The sequence below is a fragment of the Planococcus citri genome, chromosome 4 (assembly GCF_950023065.1).
Source record: "Planococcus citri chromosome 4, ihPlaCitr1.1, whole genome shotgun sequence".
Classification (NCBI taxonomy): domain Eukaryota; kingdom Metazoa; phylum Arthropoda; class Insecta; order Hemiptera; family Pseudococcidae; genus Planococcus; species Planococcus citri.
In genome coordinates, this window is record NC_088680.1 from 31,155,873 (window position 1) to 31,178,288 (window position 22,416).

General features: G+C 37.5%; 1 protein-coding gene across 1 annotated transcript in view; it reads left to right on the plus strand.

The window, feature by feature from the left end:
• LOC135845811 (hemicentin-1-like) overlaps positions 1 to 22,416 on the plus strand; it is a 972,708-nt gene that overhangs the window by 914,410 nt on the left and 35,882 nt on the right. The gene's annotated exons all lie outside the window — the stretch shown is intronic.

The window sequence follows — 22,416 nt, forward strand, 5'->3', positions numbered from 1 at the left end:
AGAAGGGAAGAAAATCCGAACGAAAAAGATACCTTTTAGTATGTGCGAGTGTATGCGATACCAATGCTGATGCTGTTGTTGGTAAAAAAAAAAAGATATGAAATTGTATTAAAAACGTATAGGTCGTTCGTTTTGTGTACCAGCAGCCTCGAGGCGATGTCAAGTTCTGGTATATTGAGAATTTTTTTTTCATGACATACTAAAGGCTATGTACGATGTTGAATAGAACGTAAACGATGATCGACTATTTGTGTGCCATTTTCAAAATACATACAGTATCTAAGTATTCTATATACTGAGAGCTGACGACGACGATATTTTCAAATAGACATTTTTTCCTTCTAATCTCGGAATAGGCATGTTGCTTGGAGATGCGTTTGTGTACAATAAGAATACTTTCTATACATCGTATATTGAACTAGATACATACAGGGTTCGGCCAAAAGATATTCGGCATTTTTAAATGTGTTGAGAAAATACTATAAAAATGCTCGATATGTGTACACTAAAAGCCTATCTCGACTCATTTTTTGAAATGTGTAATTATGGAACGAAATTTTGTATTTTTCAAAATAAAGAGCCTACAGGGTGTCTACTGAAATCCAGACAGCTAAATTCGTGTTTTTTGTGCTTTTCCGTACTCTGAAAATTAAATTTCGTACCGCGCCAATTTCGTCAAATTTACTTAAAGTGAACCCCCTCCCCTTCCCCCTCCCCATATACCAAAATCAAGGTTAAAAATATTCTAATAGGGGATTTTTTTGGTCTTCTAGAATTGTCAACAAAATTTCATGCATTTTCTAACAAGGTTCCTACAGTTTATTGAAATCCAGAGTCAAAACATTTTTGTGATTTTTGGAGTACACTTTTTTAAATTTTAAAAAAATCGATGCAAGGACCTGTAAAATTTTCATTTATTTTCTTACTCAAGATTTTATAAACCTGTAATGGTTAAAGAGGGAAAGAGCGATATAGGTAAAAATTACGTTAATGACTACATGACGTGATCATTAACAATTTAAATGCCTATGTGAAAAATCCAAAAAATATTCCTTAGGGAGGGAATATTTTCTTAAGAACCAGACTAGCTCAGTGAAAAGGCTCTTGGTCTTTCTATCTAAAACCACACATTATAAATTGAGATTATTGCTACCAAATAAAACTCAAAACAACCAGTATTGACCTCCTGTATTAGGTTTATATTCAATACAAGTCGAAAATCTTATGAATAAAGGATGCATTATTCCTAAGTCTAAGAAGGGAGACTGTAGAGGAACAAATCTCTACAGCTCTAAAGAAAATAAGATACATAATAATCATACAAGTATCAATTATCATTTAAAGTGTAATTACGAAACGAGTATAAATGACAGTATTTAGTCATCTCGCTGTCATTTAAATTAATTACGATAAGGTTATAATTAATTCTAGCTGGAGGAACGCACTCCATAATTTGAAAAGGCTTTATTTCATTACCTTACTATTCACGTTAGTTATCTCTTCGGTGGCTCACCAAAACTAGGCCAATCGATAACTATGATTTAAAGTTGTACATATTCATCTGGGTACACTCTCCCAAGTCCGGAAATCGGGAGGTGATCCTAAATACCGAAATATGGGTCACTCCTTTGATTTATTCCACATATTTACGTTAAAATACACAATTTTATCCGAACAAGCGGAGAATAAAAAAGATTTAATCAAAGAGCGAGGATGGACATAGTCCATAGTTGACACGAAGTCGGTCGTTGACGAGAAGATCTATCACGGCCGCGGATTGAACTTAAAGTGAGAATCGACCAGAATTCACCTAGAGACGTACCCTATGCGAATCTGGGAAATGTAGGTAAAAATCACCTCGTAACCTTCAAATCTCAACGAGGTAAAAAAGTAGTTTTCCCGGGAAACGATAGATATTTTAATATCTACGATACCTAGTTATTATAAGAATAATTAGGTAACGTGGTGAGTACAATAAGCACTACTATACGTAGTGGAGGCATTCCTGCTCATCACAAATGCCCCCCATAGTCTCGCTCAATGAGCCAAGCCATCGGGGGAGAATATGGAAAAAGAAACAAAAGGATAGGAGTGGAATGCCGCCGATACCCCTCTCTTTCCCCCCTGTCCTATCCTGTATCCTCTAGGGATACCACCTGCCCCTCCCTAGTCTGCAGCGATGGCTACAGGCTTTTTGAGGTGATGAAAATAAAAGCCAAAAGTGAAAGAAAAGCAAGGGCAGGTAATTACTAAGTGTACTGAAAGTCCTGTGCAAAAAAAAAAAAAAAAAAAATACTGGCAACAGTGAAAAGCATCGAGTGCCCAAGTGAATGGGAGCACTGATCACTCATCAAAAGGTTGCAAAAAATGCGACAAGGACGACAGTAACACTAACAGGGTCGAAAAAGAGAGAAGACTAAGAAAGGTCTACTAAAAAATTAAAAAAAATTTAAAAAAATTAATATGTGTGGAGTACAAAGACTCAAAAGGTAATAAAAAGCCATAAGTAAAAAAGAAAAATGAGAGCGTTTTTAAGTTCTCAGAAAGTAATTATTTTGTCTGCGTCTATGACGAGGTGATTAAAAGTTATAGTCAGACTATAAGAAAGATAATTAAATAGTCTTGAAAAAATGAAATATTGACATGATAATGTCGTGATTGAGTTTTAAGTTACGCAGTAGAAATTCATAATTAAAAGAGAAAATGTTTGCGTAGAAATTAAAACTACCCCAAGAATATTTTTCGACTCGGGTAGCAAATTCACAAGTATTATCGAAAAAATAGGCTTAAAAATGAAAACAAGTCCAAAAAGAACTTTCAAATCCAATAGTAAATTTTTGCTTCTATGGATTATTTAAACTACGTAACTGCGAATTTCGAGCAATTCCATCAGAGTTCTGAGAAAAACAGCTCGGAAAAAGGTAAAATGAGTAGAAAAGAAAATTAAGTGTTTTTAAAGAATAAGATTTAACTCAGCGGAGGAAGTCCACTGGCAAGAATAAGTAAAATTCAGCAACACAACGCGTTTGGTGGCATTTCATAATCGATTTTATGGTTGTGAAATGTACGGGAACACGAAATTGAGAATGAAATCGTTGAAACAGTTACCAATTCGAGGTAAACTTAATCGAGAAATCAACGATTTGAAGGAGCAACTTAAGACTTAGTGAAATTTCGTGGAAAGTGAGAGGCGTAGAGAAATTTCCAAGAAAATGAGCGAGGTGCCTCGTATGCGAATTAAGCAGCAAAGTAAGCGATTCTTTTTGTTTAATGAGATTTGATTTTTTTTTTATTTTTTCATATAAGAAAAAAGGATTTTCTTCTTCTCTTTTTTTTGTAAGTTTTAATAAAGCAATTTAATGTTTAATCTTGAAAAAATCTAATTTTTTCGGAAAATAAAATCTTAATTATTTTTTATGAGAAGAAAATTTTCTTAATATCTTATTATATTTTTTTTTTATAATGATTTTTCGGTTACGGGTGTAATTAAAAGGAATAAAATGATTCTCAATTAAAATAGGAAAGCACATTTTGCGGCTTTCCTGACCATATCTTAACATATTGGCGCTTAACATCAGGGGATGCCAATATGTACTCAATTACCAGTGAATCGAAATGAGCGTGGCTCAAACACGAAGGTATTCCTGAGACTTTTTCCTCAGTGAATAATTAGGAAAAAAGTAAGAAAACTCAGCCAATCGGAGCAAGTATGAAAGAAATAAGTTACAAATCAAACGTAGCGAAATGAGTGGCAAAGAAGTAAGGGAAGGTCCTTTTTGTGGCCTTCAATCCAAAGATCTCTTACGTACAAAAATCGATCAAAACATGCACGTAAAATGAAAAAGAAGCATAAGAAAATCGATAAAACACAAGATATCCTCGAAGGAAATCTATATCTAGCTCTTTTTATCTGAACTGGAAAAATCTGATTTTTCCATGTATCAAGGTTTAGTCAATTAATATCGCGGTTTATTCGTATAAGAACACTTGCTCAAAAAGAATCAAGTGGGTGAAAGATTTTACAGCTGTATTAGCACCGAATCTTTTTCAAGTCAATGAAGCTTCAATATTTAGCAAAGGTGCGCGATAAGGTCGAAGCGAAATGTAACAGATATTAGTAAAGAAGAATTTTAAAAAGGTGGCCTCTGAGTGATTACTACGAAAGTGAATCATGAAATGCGAATGTCACAGCCACAGTAAGTAAGTTTCTTTACTGATAGATCTAGTCGTCGATGTCAACTGCACTCGATGCGGTATAAAACTGTGTAAAAAGAAGGGATGTGAGAATTTCTCTGGTAGCAAGTATGACGATGGTCCGAAATTCCGGAATCTTTTGGGGATGTTATTTATAGAAAATCGAATGAAAAAGAAAGCGTTCATTGGTGTTTAAATCTAATTTTGTGTTTATGTCATACTGCATTATTAAGGGGGTGGTTCTTTGTAAAAAGAAATAAAAAGTCTGTATCAGGTGTGACGATTTGAATGGGATAGAAAAAAGAAAAAGGTTTATGCAACTTAAAAATAAGCGTAAGAAAAGTATGTACAAAGCCTGAAGTTTAACGTCACCCTGGTGGCAAGATTTTTGCTTAAAATACTTAAAATTAGCCCAAAGAAGGATATAAAATTACCAATTTTGCGTAATTTTAGTGGCTTTGGATTTGACAACATTTTGGGGAATTAGTTCTAACTTAATTCTATGCATAAAAATAGAATAGCTGAAAAAACAGAACATACATGTGCATACAGGCATGAGAAAGAATCTATGCAAGAAATTTGAAAAATTGCATGATGAACGTAGGTAGAATTCGTCGTGTATCGTTGATGTAATCGCCGATACGATATGTAAATTTCAGTTGTCATTCATCGTCGCAAAATGTGTCGTCTATCATCATCGTTAGTCATACGACATTGGCCAAAGGTGCACTCAGTAGCTTTATCTCGTACAAAAAACAAAATGAGATTAGAACTTTTTCACAAAGAAGTTAACATATAGGTACACATATGGTTGATAGAAAAGAGAAGAAAAAGATGACAGAAGAGGGAAGAAAGGAAAAGAAAATGAGAAGAAAAGAAAGGTGTGAACAGAAAAATAGAGAGAAAATGATTAAAAATAAAATAATGCATCCTGGAAAATATAATTAAGGACATGCACAAATATTTACAAATTACGAGTATCGAAAGTGATTTTTCCTCTTTCGAGGCTGATACAAATATACATTACTCTTCCTTTTCCTTCGGAGGTGTTGGACTCTTCAGAGTGGTGTTGGATAGACTTTCAATTATTCTGGCCGCTTCCAACTCGTGTGCTTCGAGCACCACATCATTATCGTGAACATTTATTTGGGCATTATTCGCCGCAGCTGAGGTAGAAGGTTGAGCTATGTTGATGGTAAATAAATTTAGAGATCATAAGGTTCTAGAGCTTAACATATCTAATGAAGGGACCTGATTAACAGGTGAATCGTTACTCAACGCTTGGCGTACGATTGAGCGGAAAAGCTCAGCTCGCGTCGATGATTCCTCCGAGTCCACAGGCATTGGTTGATCAGAGTGGCTTTGGCGGCGGATCTTGCCTAGCTTTCCGAGTTGGCGTAAGTCATCGTTGTCATTGGCTGGTATTGATGACAAGTCCATGGCCGTTTGCTGCGAAGTCGATGGCGCAGATTCATCTATAACGAACTTAGGAGAATCATTAGTTAAGTCTATAGATATTTCAGAGCTAGTATTACGAGGAGGCGAAGGAATAGAGAGACGTGGCGGGGAAGTATGTTCGGGTTCGGAGTCGGAAGATGCATTTGCTACAGTGCGTCAAACTATTGGGGGAATGAAACGTTGCTTGATCAGGCGAGCTGATTCAGCGTACGTGTGAGTTGGGTAAAAAGGTCCTAATTGGTTACGTCCACCTTGAAGGGTGTGTAACTCTTCGAAACATTGCGGAATATGGGTTATAGTACCTTGAAGGACCGAAGCCCAGTCAAGTGCTAAAATGCCCGAAATTATGGCAAAAGAATCTTGGTAGGCGTAATTCTGTGGGAGAAGGGGTAAAATTACGACTTCTTGTACGCCTAATGAACGGAAAAATTCCATAAGAATTTTGAAGTCTCGATAAAAGGTCTTAAATGTTGTACGACGATGTACGTCGTAATTACCTATTAACAGCATAATGCGTCTAGGTAAGTGCTCGAAGGTGAGCAAATATTGCAGAAGTTCAGAAAGGTAAAGGTCGCGTCTGTAAAGGTCCGTGTCCAAACGTCGCTCGATAGGTCGACTATTACCTAGGTATCGTGCAAGGCCTTCGCTATGCCCATCCCCCATGATGAGGATGTTGTACGCGAAGTATGCAACCACGTAGGTATCGTCTTCGAAAGCGTAGCCTACCGCAGTAAAATAGTGCGGGTACGTATTTATGGGATAATATGGGTATAACTCCGCAGCATCTGTACCAAAACGGCGCAGATAACGGCGGTGATAAGAGCCCTTGTTAGCGAAATAATTCTTTTTCGGAGGGCGTCCTCGCGGACGTTTTGCTGGTTGCAAAGGGTTAGGCGGAATCGTATTCGTCGCATTCCTCACCGGAGCCACAGAAGGAGGCGGTGGTGGAGGAACAGTTGGAATGTCAGATTCATACGAGGAAATAGCGCTATAAGGACGTTTGGGGGTGCTATTTGCCTTGGTGGGTGCCGGAGGGGGCGTCAGCTGTGGTGCCGTGATAGGAGCCGGAGCTGGGCCTAAAGTAGATGTTGGCATTGAAGCCGAAGATAGCATAGAGTTCAAAATGGGATTTTGAGTTTGGACTGAAATAGGAGAATGAACCGGAGCCGGAGCCGGAGCGCGCGGTGTTTCGGGTCTTGTTATCGGATGAACAGTCGAAATCGGTGCCTGATTATTACGATGAATAATCGGGTTTCCAATTTGCTGGATAACTTGGGCGTATGGCGGAGGATGCTCATACGGTGGGGGTTGTCTCATCGGATTAAAAGGAATCGAATTCGTGAAACTCGGGGGTGCCGAAGATTGCATACCCGAGGTCGAAGGCATTGAATGTTGATAATTCAATGGAGGGTAAAATCCGGTAAAACGAGAGACAGTACTGGAGCAAATGGAACTTTGAATGGGTTGTTGGCGGTATGCCGAAAAATGGGTATTTTGGTTCGGATCTATAACAGAATTGAATCGATGTAAGAGAGCAGCATATTCTCTTTGGAAATGTTCTAGTTGGTTGCGTAATGCAGAATTTTCGCGAATAAAAGTCGATTCCATTCTGGTCAAATAATCGCGCTGGGCTGTAATTTGGCTAGATAGTTGCGTAATATGCGCATCGACGATGGTTTGTACACGGAACAAACGTGTACGATGATTAATTCGGAAAAAATCATCACTGGTCAGAGTTCGGTTACAATTGGCAGCGGGACATTGGATAATACGACAATCATTCTCATCGATCTGTGTAGATGCTTGATAGCGATCGAAAATACACGTATGATGGAATAAGTGGTGACAAATAGTCAAATCTATGTAATCGGGATCGGTAATTGGAGGCGCACCAGGGCCTGGCAATGCCAGGGTCCGTTCACATGCTTCGCACAGGATTTCCCTGTACGACATCGTTACGCGTGATTCGGCAAAAGACGCAATTTTGACTATCGTTTAGTCTATGTGAAATAGATAAAATCGATAGAAAGAATCAAAAGTACACAAATAAAGCAAAATTCTTAAAAACGCGAGGTTCGGGTAAAAGATCGGTAGAATACTTACTAGCTCAAAGCTCGTCGTTGCACAGAATGGTTTGTGGCTGACGATTTTAAATGCTTCGTGCTAATTTTTGTAGAAGAAAAATAGAGGGAATTGAAAAAAAAATGTCCCCACCTCAAGACATAAAATTCGAGCGACCAAGTTGAAAATGGACGCTGGAGTATGCTTGTGGCAGGAGACGAAGTGGTATTTTGAAAAATCGAGGTGACATTTATGAGAAAAGTGAGAAGGGTATATGTGTAAGAGAGAGAAAGAATGATGTTTTCGCGTTTTTAATGCTTACGCCGCCACACTCAAAAAGGAAAGAAGGAATCGTAAATCTGGCAACGGTTTGTCTGGACAGTACCATCCAGATGAAGTAAATTACATCAAAGAATAGCTAGATTGACAGAAAAATTGACAATGAATGAGGAACGATGTTTTGCAGTGGAATTCGCATTCATAATCGAATTAAAACTGCATAATACATAGACACCTCATCTATGTATTGCGAGTCTTCGTATGTACACAGTTGACGGATAGCATATCCACCGTATTTCGAATACATCATAGAGTAAGCCTATTGCCAGTATCAGCAATTTTACGAGCGTGTCGAATGTATATACACTCGTAATTTTTGGGCAAAAAAGGTTAGTTAAGTAGCGAGTTGGTGATTAACAACTTTGTAATAGGAAACCGCGATGCGTGAGTATGCGTAAGTCGTAACTTCGTCGCTCAAGGTTTTGTAGATGAACTGCAAAATGATTGACGAAAATTTGTCGTTGTGGTAGTCGTATATCGCTACACTCGGTAGTGAATATTCACACACACAACGACAGCAACGTAAAGTTCAGGTACCTAAGATCTAGTTGTAAAAATAAAGCTGTTTACCAAAGCGGTGATCGATTGTTTTCGATCAAGTGGGTATCCTTGAGAACGAGTAAGTACTGGAAGTGAAGTAATTCCATGTGCGATATGTATGATTCGAGGATGGATAGAATGATAAAATAGGAATGCAAAAGAATTGGATTGTAGGATTAATGGAAAGGAAATCAATTGAAGATAAAGTATTTATGTGAAAGGAAGGGTCGTGCATATCAGTGAAGGAAGAAATGACAATTTGATCGAATTGTCATGTGTGCATACTTGAGAAGGAAGTACATTTAAAAGGTGCAGAAAAATAACTCGTAATATGCAATAATTATGCATGTATGATTCATCTTGGCTAATATTACCAAGGCATAACGCGACATACGTGTGTAAATACACAGTACTTGTCGTCGCGTAGTATTTTTGTTGGTGAATGAACGAGCGGGGGCGGCAAGCGATGTTCAAAGGAAATATAACAAGGCCGCGCGTCGTGTTTGTTACTAGAATTGTAACAGGTTCAAAGTCGTAAAAATGTTCTCGTCAATGGACGATTGCTACTGTTTTGGTATAGGGGTTGTTTACCTATACGACTCGTCTTTAAATGCGACGAGTATTTTGTACACATATGGCGAGGGTTTATGCTCGCATTATCGTGCTAATATTACATGATGGAATGGTATGTCTGTTGAAATAAATGCAGCTCGCAAAAAAAATGTCAACGTAGTGAGATACCATTGCAATGTTTAGTATAAATAGGTAGGTTGGTTCTATTTCGAGAATGCAAATGCATTTTCTGACCTATTTCAGCATAGATCATTCATAGAGTATTGACAAGTAAATTCCATAGTGACTCCGAGCGAATTAGTATCTAAAGCGTTTGAGTATAGTAATGTGTAGGTAAAACAGGTATGGAGCATTCGATAGGTGGAAAGCATTTTGGTATAGGGCATTTGTATGTTTTGAAGGTAATACCCAAATGCTTTAATTACCTATTTGAGGTGGATTATCCTCGTCGTCAGATTTTTCATCAGGTGTCATGTCATAGAAACGCGCATATGGCTCCTGATCATCGTCGGAAACGTAATCGAGAAATTTCAATTCGAGTTGCTTTTTCCATTTCTCTGGAGTCATTTGCATCCGTCTCGTCATGATTCGTTCTGCTCACGTTCCAGATGGTAGGGAAGTAGGGCGTTTGGCTTGTGAGCGAGTCGTGCGTCTTATGACGATGAGTTGCTGAGAATTCGGTTGAGAGTCTGTATAGCCAGAGTCAGGTATGGAATTCTGAGAAGTGGTTGATATTTGAGAGTCATTTCCAGGTGTGTTTTGAGAAATGATCGAGTTGTCAGTTTCATTTGGGTCGCCTGGATCAAAGTCAAGGCTGTCTTCAAGATTGGACTGAGAAGCTTGAGATTCCGTCTCTGATTGGTTCTTTTTAGGTCTACCTCTTTGTTTTGGTAGAGTCTGAGATTCAGATGCCCCGGTTGAAGTTGAGGCTTGAGGTAGAGAGAGAGTCGATCCTCCAGGGAAACGTGTGTCCAAGGTTGACTTGTTTTTATTTTTATCACGAGCGATACCACGTCGGTCTCGAGCTGTTTCGACGACTTCTTTTAGTACAGCTTGCGATGCACGTTTGAAATCTTTTTTACTGATGACAATTTCTGGAGGGTTGTCGTAATCGGAGTCGAAATATGGTTCTTCCTCCTCACTCTCTTCCTCGACGTCATTCTGAAAATCGGTGAGGAATTCTTTTATACGTTGTTCCAGTGATCTTGAGTCAATGCTGGATTTGAGACAGGATTCATTTTTGAGCTTTTCAAGATTTTCTTGAGTGATGAATAGAGTTAGTTGTCGGATGTTGGCAACTCTATCGATGTCTGAGTCGTCTGTAGGTTGTAATAGATAACAATTGTGGCCGTTACGTTGAACCATAATGAAGGGACCTGTCTTCTTTTGGTAAAGTTTGCCAGAAGTGTATTTATCGTGAGATGACTGCTTATGGTTCGCCATAAGTACCCAGTCACCTTTCTTAAAGAAGGTCGGATCAGGATGACATTTATTGAAGGCGTATTCGTCTTCAATCTTCTTCAACCTACGTTTCTCGCGGATGAATGTTTCAATTTGTTGTCGCGAGGTCATATCTCTGATTCTCGTTTCACTATGCTCGATGGTATAGACCGCTTTTTTAGCTAAAGAGTCCGCGATGATATTCGTAAATTCATGTTTTCTTGCAAAAACATGGATAAATTCGACTTTATCGAATTCTTTGCATAGCTGGAGAATTGCTTTAAAAAGATATTCATGGTGTACAGGCTTATTGCGCGAGTTTTTCCAATTGTTAGTTTGCCAAAAGGAACAGGTGTTAGTTAAAGCTTTAATCGCGTAATTCGAGTCACTTAAAAGCTTGACTTTCTTGATCTCATTAGCTCGAAGTATCTCCAGAGCTACTCGAATTGCAATCAATTCGGCGAGATTATTAGAAATTGGATATCTATCATGAGTGATACGTTCCGAAATATTCAGAACTGAATCCGGCGCAAAACAAATACCTATGCCCGCAATTGCGTTCCCATCTCCATTTTTGGAGCAAGCACCATCGGCGGTGACTCGAGCATAACCGTCAGTGTCGATTATGAGGTCAATGTCCGGATTTAATTTCTCTTCCAGACATTTCGCAGATGTGACCGATGGTAGGTCGCGTTTGAGCATTTTTTCTCTAAGTTTTGTAAGTTCTTTCTCGAAATTGAACTTTGAGCTTTCGTGAGGAAGTTGCAGACCAATAGTATCTGCAATGCCCCAGGCCTCATTAGGCTTAAAACCGAATGATGTAGGAGTGTTGTTGAGCTCATTTTAAACTTCAATGATTAGATCTTGCCAATCACGATGCGAACGAAATGGGTCATAAGTCTTATTAATTTTGACTCGAAGTTTGTCACCTATGCATCTCATCGTTCGCTCAACTGATGAAGATTGAGGATTATAAGCGTTAGTATGAGCAATTTGAATTTGAAAAGAGTCAAGCAAGTCATGCCAAGCACTAGAAATAAATTGAGTGCCATTATCTGTAATGACCTTTTTGATTTTAACTTTATGACTTTCGATATCGAGAATTACTGTGTGCATCTGTTGGCAAATAGACTTCTTCTTTATATTAAAAAGGGTTCGAAGCCAAGTACGATTTGTAAATATATCTTTTACGACTAAAAGATATTTGGGGTCATTTTTGAGCGCTGGTAAAGGCCCATAAAGGTCAACAGATAAGACATCGGCGATAGAATAGGCTTCAATTTGCGCATATTCAAGTGTTTTATGAATGGCGTAATTTTTATTCACCTTGCAGATTATACACATATTACATATGTCGCGAATGTGAGCAAGCGAATTATTGTGATAGTATATTCGGCGAAAAATTACATCGAGTTTTGCTGCTCCTATGTGTCCATATGCACAATGGAGATAATCAATCGTATCGTAAAACAATGTATTAGGTAGGCAAGGTACTTTTGAACCATTTTCGAGCTTTCTATATAAAATTTTGTCTCCAGTCGCATTTTTTACAATCTGGAATTTCGTGAGCTTTATTTTTTGAATGTCACGTTGCTTTTTATTATTTGCTGGAATGCGTTCTTCAAGAATTTCTACGAGACGTTTACACATCTCGTCGTCTTTTTGAAATGACGAAATATTCCTGAGGCGTTGATGAAGTTCAGGTATGTGCTCAGCTAAAAATTTAAGCTCGTAAGGTTCAATAGCAGTTTTGAACTCATTTTCCTCGAGGTCAAGCAAATCAGGCTCAGGATGGCACTGATCATCTGAGGAATCTTGTTCAATTTCTTCTGTAGCTTCTGTTCTAAGATGGTCAAGATAGCTTATCTCAAGTTCAGGAGCTTTTATACGATATAAAGCATTGTTAGAGTGAGTCATGTCATAAATCAGATCGTAGCAATTTAAGACAGTGATCCAATGCGCAGCTTTTCGATGTGTCTGCGCAATTTCACGAAAACGATTAATTATAGGCAAAAGGTTAGATCTTACATGAATGCGGCGTCCATGTAGCCACATTTGCAGCTTTTGCACGCATTTAACGAGACACATAGTCTCGCGGTCAAAGAGAGTAAAGTTCCTTTGATGTTCTTTGAAGGCTATAGATACGAACAAAATTATTCGTTTTTCGTCGCCTTCCATGTAGAATAGAACTCCGTTCATCGCATGATCGGATAATTTCGTATCTAAATAAAGGTCTCCTGTTTTAGGAGCCGGTTGAAGTTTGAAATCCTTCCGAAATTCAGATTTCAACTTTTCAAAAGCATTCTGTTGGACTTTGGTCCATTCTACAGGAACGTCACCTTTCGTGAGATGGTAGATAGGATTCACAATTTGTGAATATTCGGGTATAAAATCGCGGTAGAGTCCGGTATTACCTATCAAAGCCAAAATATCATTTTTTGTATTGATCGAAAATTTGCCACGTTTGGTGTGTTTTTTCTCAAACTCATCTAGTTTTTTGATTTTTTCGCTTTGTTTGGCTACTCTTTGGCTCGAGATGATAAAGCCAAGGTGATCGGCGCGATTCTTAAAAAATTGCGTTTTCGTTGGATTTAATTTTAAACCATGATCGTGAATGAGTGTTTGAATACTTTTTCCAAACGAGCAAGAGTTTCTTCAAAGGTCGTACCGGAGACCTTTACGTCGTCTACGTATTTCGTGATACCGTCTTCGTTAGGAATGACTTGGTTTATCATATGGACAAATTCTCCTGATGAGATTTTGAGACCATATGGTAACCTAGTAAATTCGTACACTTGACCTTCAACCTGAAAAGCAGTGAATTTTCTCGATTCTAATGAAAGAACGAGCTGCCAAAAACCAGCAGTAAAATCAAGCGTACAAAAGAACTTGTCACCGGCGTTATCGTATAACATACTCGCGATAGTATTAGGTTTGGTTAAGACATTAATCAGGTATTTATTGAGCTCATCTGCGTCAAGACAAAGGCGGATATCACCATTCTTTTTGACCACAGGAGCGAGAGTATTTATATAGCACGAATGAGAATAACGAATGATACCGAGCGCGAGCATTTTATTAATGGCTTTTCGTAAAGCTGGTAGAAGTTTCTTGCTGGGACGAAACTTTTCACCTCGCCAAGGTTGAAGGTGTTCTTCTCCTTTGAAATTGAAGTGTACACGTTCGCCAGTGTATTTACCTGGGTTTAAGTCAAAAATATCTTCAAAAATGCTGAGTCGATCGAATCCTTCATTCGCTTGTACTGGTGTTATTAGCCCATTTTCTGCTGCTTCTCGAAGGTCATTTCGCAAATTTTGTATGAAAGTCTACTGTGCTAGCCGACTCTCTTCGAAAATTTCCTGTTCTTCAGCGCTGTAAGTTGTATCTGACATATCGTCGGAGATATCGTTATATAATTGGTCATTATTTTCAGCGTGTAGTACGAGAGAAAAAACAGTCAGGGCATTCTGGAATTCTTCAGGGTGCATGAATGGAATGTAAAATTTCTCGCAAAAAGGAGGTTTACATTTTGCCATTCGTTTGTGGACGTTTAACGAGATTTTCAAATAGTCCATAGATACACGGCCCATGATGAAAGTTTGACCTGGTGCGTCGAGTATGTAAAAAGGTACTCTGATTTCCTCAGTTCCTAAAATCATCTGGATTTCGACAATATGCGTTGCTGCACGGATCAGGGAATTATCAGCTAATTTTAGTTGGATATTTTTCGAAATTCTGATGAATCTTACCCAACTAGGTGCTTCTTGTAGGAAGGTTTTGATCATTTGTCGAGTCAAAACGTTAGGTAATGCTCCTGAATCCAGTTGCAATGCAACTTTGCGAGCACCAATAATTACTGGAATGACGCAGGCTGGGTCGTTGGTTTTTTCAGTTACGAGTTGAGATGCTGTTGACGGATCTGGTTCTTCAAGGTCGATTGGTACATTGTCTATAGCGTCAATGTATTGAATTTCATGCCCCTTGTTGAGCTTTTGAGCTTTCCAGGTAACACGTTTCAATTGGTTTTTCGTCATTGAAGGTTGACCTTGTTGTTTATTGATTTTTGCCATTAAAAGGTCGCCAAAATTACGATGCAAGGGAGAATCTTTCGTTAACGTTGGATCATTTTGAAGTTTTTTGGCAACTTTTTCGAGTCTTGAAGTAAATCGTGATTTTGTGTATCCGATTTTTAATGGATGAGGGCTGACTTGGATGTTGTTGGTTTCCAAAATTTCAGCTTCTTTTTCTTTTTCTTCGAGAGAGTCGTTATCTGGTTCCAGAATTACGTCAACATTTCGGAGTCTCAATTTATTCATACTTTCTTTGAGTTTATCGAGGGCGTGAACTGATGAAAGTAAGGCGTTTCGAACATCTCGATATTCAGTGATGGATGGAAAGTAGCGTTTGAGTCCAGGGATGTAGTGAAATTTGTATTCAAGAGGTAGCAATTCTGTTTTTGAGCCGACTTTTGGTCTCAAAAATTGTTTTTGACCATTCAGGATCTTTTCTGTTTCCAAAAATTTCATCGCAGGATTGCGCCAAAACATTACTTTGGGATGATTTGCAACTCTCATGAATATGTTCTTGAAATCGATGTACCTATGTAGTCGTACCTCAGGATCACCTGGACATCTGGGTTTTATAATCGGGAATAAAAGAATGATATTTTCTGGTTCTTTTTCTAATAAAGCTGATATGACTGCACGAAGTTGTCTCTCAATTACGCGGTAGGGTTTCTTTGAGTAGTTGAGTTCCAATTGAGCGGCGGAAAGGATGAAATTCGCCTGCTCTGGAAAATGAGCAGAGGAGATAAAATAATGGAGGTCTTCTAGAGGAATTTGATCTCGTAGGTATCTAGGCAATGGAGATGAAAATGGTGTTTCACTTCGAGCCATGTAATGGGAAATTCCATCGCCAACCCATGTATATTGGTCCAATAGGGATTCGCTGGGGACGTTTGTCACACTAGGAGTTGCCCCTCGGCTGCCTAGTGACTCTCGTTTCCCAAAGACGCTTCTTCTTCGGTGTTGGAATCTGAAACTTTCATCGTAAGCATTTGAACCGCGGCTGTAATTTGTTGAGAATCAATTTCGTCGGTATTTTCAAAAAGAGTGTTTAGCATATTGCAAACAGCAGTCAAATCAGTAGAATCATCCAAAGGGGTTTGAATAATCACGTCGTCATCGTCTTCTTCGTCAATTTGAACAGTTTTGACAGGAAGTGGGATGGTTGATGGAGTTTTTGGATTAAATCGTTTCATAACGAGGTTACCTCCTTTGTCGACGTCAAAAGGTTTTGGATAATTAGTCGAGTTGGAATTCGACGTATTTTTGGGTGGTTGAGACGTATTTTGAGTAGGTGATTTCGGATCAGACTTGTCTTTCGGCATATAATTTGTAGAATTTTTATTCGATTGATGAGTAGCGTTATTATTATTATTCTGATAAGTACCGCGGTTGTAATTCGAATTCGTGGTGGTCGGATTATTATTACGTTCGTAATTCGGTTTCGGTGTGCCAGAATTGTTGTTTTGATAATTACCGTGATTGTAGTTCGAATTGGTCGCGGTTGGCTTAAGTTTCTTAGCAATGATTTCGAGTAAAGACTGCAACTGGTCGTTACCCAGCGCTTGCGTGGAAGTGAAGCGCGGTTTTGAAGGAGTTTTATTGGTATAATCATCGAAACGTTTTTGGTTCCTACGAAAAATAATAGGAACTTCGTTGTCCGGATCGCGTTGCATACGAGATACTTTATTCAATTTCGTCAAAAACTGGTCCAAAGTTTGACCTTCTTCGGACAATATCCATTGATATTGCTCGGGTGCTTTTCCAATCAAAATTTCAATGATTTCTTCATCATTGCCGTGGCGATGATGTTTCAGTGATCTAGCCCAACGAGTCATTTGATTCGCCATGTCTTTTGCGTTTTCAGTAACAACAAAGTCATATCGGCAGAATTTCATGGCTTCGTTTTGGGCACGACGATCCCAGTAGAAATCAAGGAACTTTTGTTTTAATTCACGATAGTTGTTTACGTTGCGAACTGTTTCCAAAAATTCTTTACGATCTTTAGTGGCAATTACGCCTTTAAACGCGAAAATTTTGTGCTTTTCGACGGCATTTGTCTCAGCAAAGTAGTCATCGAATTCTTGGAGGAATTCGTGAGGAAAATGCAAGTGCTCGTCAGCAAATGTAATTCCTGCGTTTCTTACCGAACCTGCGTCAATAGCTAACGATTTAGCTTTCGCGGTTTTCGTATGTAGTGGCCGACGAATTGCCTGTTTTACGATGTTTAAATCATTCACCAATTGGTCGCAACCTTCATCGCGAATTTTAGCGTCATTTTCGACTTTACGAAGCGAATCCGAAATTGTTTTAATGTCCATTTTATTTTCGAAAATGTTATTATTCGCATCATTGATATTATTTTGGGTATCTTCCAATTTACTCGATAATTCGGCATATTTCGCGTTGGACATTTGATTATTCACGTCACTTGAAATTTTTACTTCCGAAATTTTATTCTTTAGATGATCCATGTCATTTTTAGTTTCCGAAATCAATTTAGCGTTTTTAGAAGTTTCATTTTTAAACTCGACATGATTCGCGCGAACTTCACTGTGAATAGCTTCGTTCCATTTCCAAGTTTTCTTAAAAACTTGGTAAACTTTATCGTTGGTATTATCGCGCAATTTTTCATAATCGAATGGTGGAGTCACATTTTGAGTACCAATTCCCTCATCAATCACGGAGAAAGGAGCATTTTCATCTTCAGATGAACCCTCTTTGTCTATGATGTGAGAATGGTCACTAAAAGACGAAGTGTCCGAATCAATTGTAGTAATTTTATTTGAATTGTCCATATTCGCGGATGATTTATTGCAAGGGAGACTTTGACGTAATTTATCAAAGTTCAAAGCTTGAAAAGATAACGACTGACTTACCCTACTTCTAGTATTATATGCTGGAGGAGTATTCATATAAGTTATAAGACACTAGCAGGAGAGAGATCCGACAGGCTCAAGATCGATGCACAGAATGATTTTTGTGTCGAACTGGAAACTGAACTTGACCAAGAAAAGTGAGCTGATGGTTCGGATGTCCTTGACTGACTGGTGTGGTTTTTCGGCACTGTGTCAATGCTGGACAATGTCGGCATCGTTACTGTGTCAGTTGGCCAATTTTAACGATGAACTTGACCATGAAAAGTTCGCGATTCGTATGGCCTTGCTAGGTCGGCTGTTCTGTTCATCTCCGAGCATATGATCGTAAAAAATTCTCCAGAATTTTATGCAATTTTTACCTATGGATATGCGGTATCTTTGACGGCATGCTCTTTGACATCTATAACTTATGCTTTGACAAAAGTGATTAGTGTAATTTCGGCAATTAGTACAAAGAGTCTGTAGGGTGGTAGGAAGGGGTAAGCGGTGGTATGAAGCTTAGTGTAATGCAAAAATGTTCGAGAATGATGGTTTTGTTTGTCATAAAGCGATAATTTTATTACACTCAATGCATATGTAGTTGACATAGGTAATGGTTTCTCTTTGAGTTAGGTCAGTTTCGCCGCCTGTAATTTCCAGAAAAGTGGCGAATTTTACATTTGCTTTGATTTTTGCCGCAAATGCTAATTAGTAACCAGACCTTGAGAAACTAGTACCAATGTCAAGTACATAATTTGACCTAAAAATAGATTTTATTATACTAAAGCTTATGGGAAGACGAACTGTCAAGCCATAATTTTGCTTAAAACTATTGTTCTCTCTTCTTACTTCAATAGGAAGAAAAAGTCATAAAATTATGTAATTTTGTCGGCATCTCTTTGATCAGAGAGCCTTGAGAGGGTTTGTGGTGGTCAGGGTGACATTTCCATGCTCGTGTGTGAGACATGGCGTGATGCACACCTTGAAAAAATAGGCTTAAAGTCACCCTCAAGTCGCCATCTTCGTCTGTAAGGACAAAAGGACGACCTAAAACGTGGTCTTTTCAGCTTATTTCATCACGTTTTTCATGATTCTCTGCTAAGAATACAAAGAGATGAAAAATCCACTCTCAAAATTTCGAAATTTTTGGTGTAAAATTTTGATAAAATGCGTTTCGGAAGAGAGAAAATATGCCTAAAATAGTGCATATCACAGATATTTCTAATATCTAAGGGGGTGATGAAATATTCTCCAAATTTGTTCTCGTAATATACAAGGCAATTTCTGGGTAATATTTCAAGTTAATGCTGGTCATTTTTGGATTTTCGTGTTTGAAAATTGTGAAAATCCAAAAACAAGAAGTATTTATTTGGGAACTTATAATTAATGCGTTCTAAAAAAAAAATGAATTATTTTGATGGTATCATTTTTTACGAAACCAAAATGATCCTCAAAATAAATTCTGACCATACAGAGAGTGTTTGAAATTTTTCGTCTCTGAGTTACAAAAACTAAAAAATCTGAACACTCTGTGTCTGATGGTTTTAGCCATAGTTATAGTGTATTGTCTTGATGGAGTCATTTTTTACGAAACCAAAATGATCCTCAAGGCAATTTTTATCAAGTTTTTAATGTTTATAATTTTCGCTTTTTGAATTACGAAGTTTCGAAACATCAAATCCTGAATTTTTGTTTAAAATTAGGGGACAAATTTTGTGAAATTATCCAACGTGAACTTTTTCTTAGCAAAAAGTTGAGGTTATGATAATTTCAATTTTTGGTGTGAAGTATCTCGAAATTGCAAAAATAAATCTATAAAGTTTCGAAATACTTGACACCTTGATCAAAAGCTTAAGTCTAGATAAGTTTAATTTTGAATGACTAGGAACAATGCATCAGTCGAATTGAATGGATCAATTCCTTTTCTTCACGAAGAGGGAAAAAGAACTTACCATTGAATAGACTTGTTTTTTCGAGCCTCGAAAATGTCGATGAAATTACTCAATTCGTTCCAGTTTTTGAATTTTTAGATTAGATTGCTTCTTTCTCAATTTGAAGTGATGTGAAGAGTCACGATTTCACTGTGGTTTTCGAGAGGATCGTCTTCCATTGAGGCTAGTCAGACACTCAGTCTTGCTCAATTCGGAAGAGTCTTTTCTCTAATTGCACAGTATACGTCGCAACTTTTTCTACACTTCGTCAATTGGGAAATTACAATTTTCATCCAAAATTCTGAGAAGGTTTTTCAAACTCGAATGTCACCTTTTTCAACTTGTAATGATTTGAAATTTCACGATTCAAACTGTGATTTTCGAGGTGACGATCCTCCTCTGAGACTAGTCAGACACACAGTCTTGCTCAATTAGAGGGGTCATTACTCCAATTACACAATTTTTGTCGCAATTTTTCGGCATTACGTCAGTCCTAAAGGTAACAATTTCGTTTGATTCTCTCGCCATTGTGTTTCAAAGGAATATCATTGGCGAGGCACACATGAATTTTATGAGAAATTTCGACATATTTCGTACTCGAAAAAATTACTTAACCTAATGGAAATGAAATTTGGATTGAACTGTGCTATTGTTCTTAGCTTTCTCTGTTCAATATTAACGATGTAATTGTAAAAAATTACTTAATTTGGGGTGCCAAGATTTGTGAACAAATTCGCAAATTCGGCTAAAAATAAGAAAATTCGTCATAAATAATGCTTACAGGTAGCTTTTTGGTATTTATGAACGATTTAAATTTTGTAAAAAAGGGATTAGGATAATTATAAAATCTGAATAGGATTCGTGTGTTTTACTTATTTTCCGACTTACGTAATTATTGTGATGTGAAACATAGAGGTTTTCTGACCAAATCCAGACTTTAATAAAAATCAGTGTTTGGCCAGAAAATATCCGATAATTTTCGTGCACAATATTACATAAATCGAAATATAAGCCCCACGTTCAGGCGCCAATAATGTAATGGTTAAAGAGGGAAAGAGCGATATAGGTAAAAATTACGTTAATGACTACATGACGTGATCATTAACAATTTAAATGCCTATGTGAAAAATCCAAAAAATATTCCTTAGGGAGGGAATATTTTCTTAAGAACCAGACTAGCTCAGTGAAAAGGCTCTTGGTCTTTCTATCTAAAACCACACATTATAAATTGAGATTATTGCTACCAAATAAAACTCAAAACAACCAGTATTGACCTCCTGTATTAGGTTTATATTCAATACAAGTCGAAAATCTTATGAATAAAGGATGCATTATTCCTAAGTCTAAGAAGGGAGACTGTAGAGGAACAAATCTCTACAGCTCTAAAGAAAATAAGATACATAATAATCATACAAGTATCAATTATCATTTAAAGTGTAATTACGAAACGAGTATAAATGACAGTATTTAGTCATCTCGCTGTCATTTAAATTAATTACGATAAGGTTATAATTAATTCTAGCTGGAGGAACGCACTCCATAATTTGAAAAGGCTTTATTTCATTACCTTACTATTCACGTTAGTTATCTCTTCGGTGGCTCACCAAAACTAGGCCAATCGATAACTATGATTTAAAGTTGTACATATTCATCTGGGTACACTCTCCCAAGTCCGGAAATCGGGAGGTGATCCTAAATACCGAAATATGGGTCACTCCTTTGATTTATTCCACATATTTACGTTAAAATACACAATTTTATCCGAACAAGCGGAGAATAAAAAAGATTTAATCAAAGAGCGAGGATGGACATAGTCCATAGTTGACACGAAGTCGGTCGTTGACGAGAAGATCTATCGCGGCCGCGGATTGAACTTAAAGTGAGAATCGACCAGAATTCACCTAGAGACGTACCCTATGTGAATCTGGGAAATGTAGGTAAAAATCACCTCGTAACCTTCAAATCTCAACGAGGTAAAAAAGTAGTTTTCGCGGGAAACGATAGATATTTTAATATCTACGATACCTAGTTATTATAAGAATAACTAGGTAACGTGGTGAGTACAATAAGCACTACTATACGTAGTGGAGGCATTCCTGCTCATCACAAACCTACTCGTATCTCATAATATATTTTTTGAACAATCATTTTTCAGAAAATTAAAAAAAAAGTCAAAAACTGCCCAAGCGAAGCAAAAGCAAAAGAAAACTTCTTCTGATTTTAAAAAAAAATTCTGTACTTCTTTGAACCATTATGCTGGAAAATTTGAAAAAACCAGGAGGAAAATTCACAATTTTGGATGACTTTAGCATATTTTTTACATTCTTAGGAACCAACTGTTGAATTTGCAAAAAAAAATTGAATTTCAAAAGTCAGTTGCTAAAAATAGTGAAAAAGATGACCAATTATTCATTTAAAATCACAAATTTTCCCATTATTTCCTTACATTTGGAGAGACTGCGAGACTGGTGTACCACAGGGAGGAGTTTCATCTTCTGTCCTTCATCTTCTCTTCACAACAGACATTCCAGTGACAGATGGAATAGTAGCTGCACTTTTTGCAGATGACAAGGCTATATATGTACTTGTAGTAAATGAAGGTTAAAAAAAAGGGGCCATTCTTACAAAAAAGACAGATATCTACAGTTTTTACAAAAGAGTAGAGTTCTAGATTTTTCACCACAATCTTGAGAAGAAAACTGAAAAGTAAAATTTTTCATAATTTTGGTAAGCAACTAATTACTTTTTGGAAAATTTGGAACAGAAAAGCAGAGCTTTCTGAAAATTTTGGCCAAATGAAATCAGTTTTGTAAAACTAAACATTAGAAAAAAATTTCAAGGGTCATGAGGACATTCCGGTGATTTCTTCACTAACAAATGCCATAAAAGAGATAAAAACCCCACTTGGTGACTTCTGGTGAATCTGTCACCAAGAAGTCAAGAAGTCACCAGGATTCA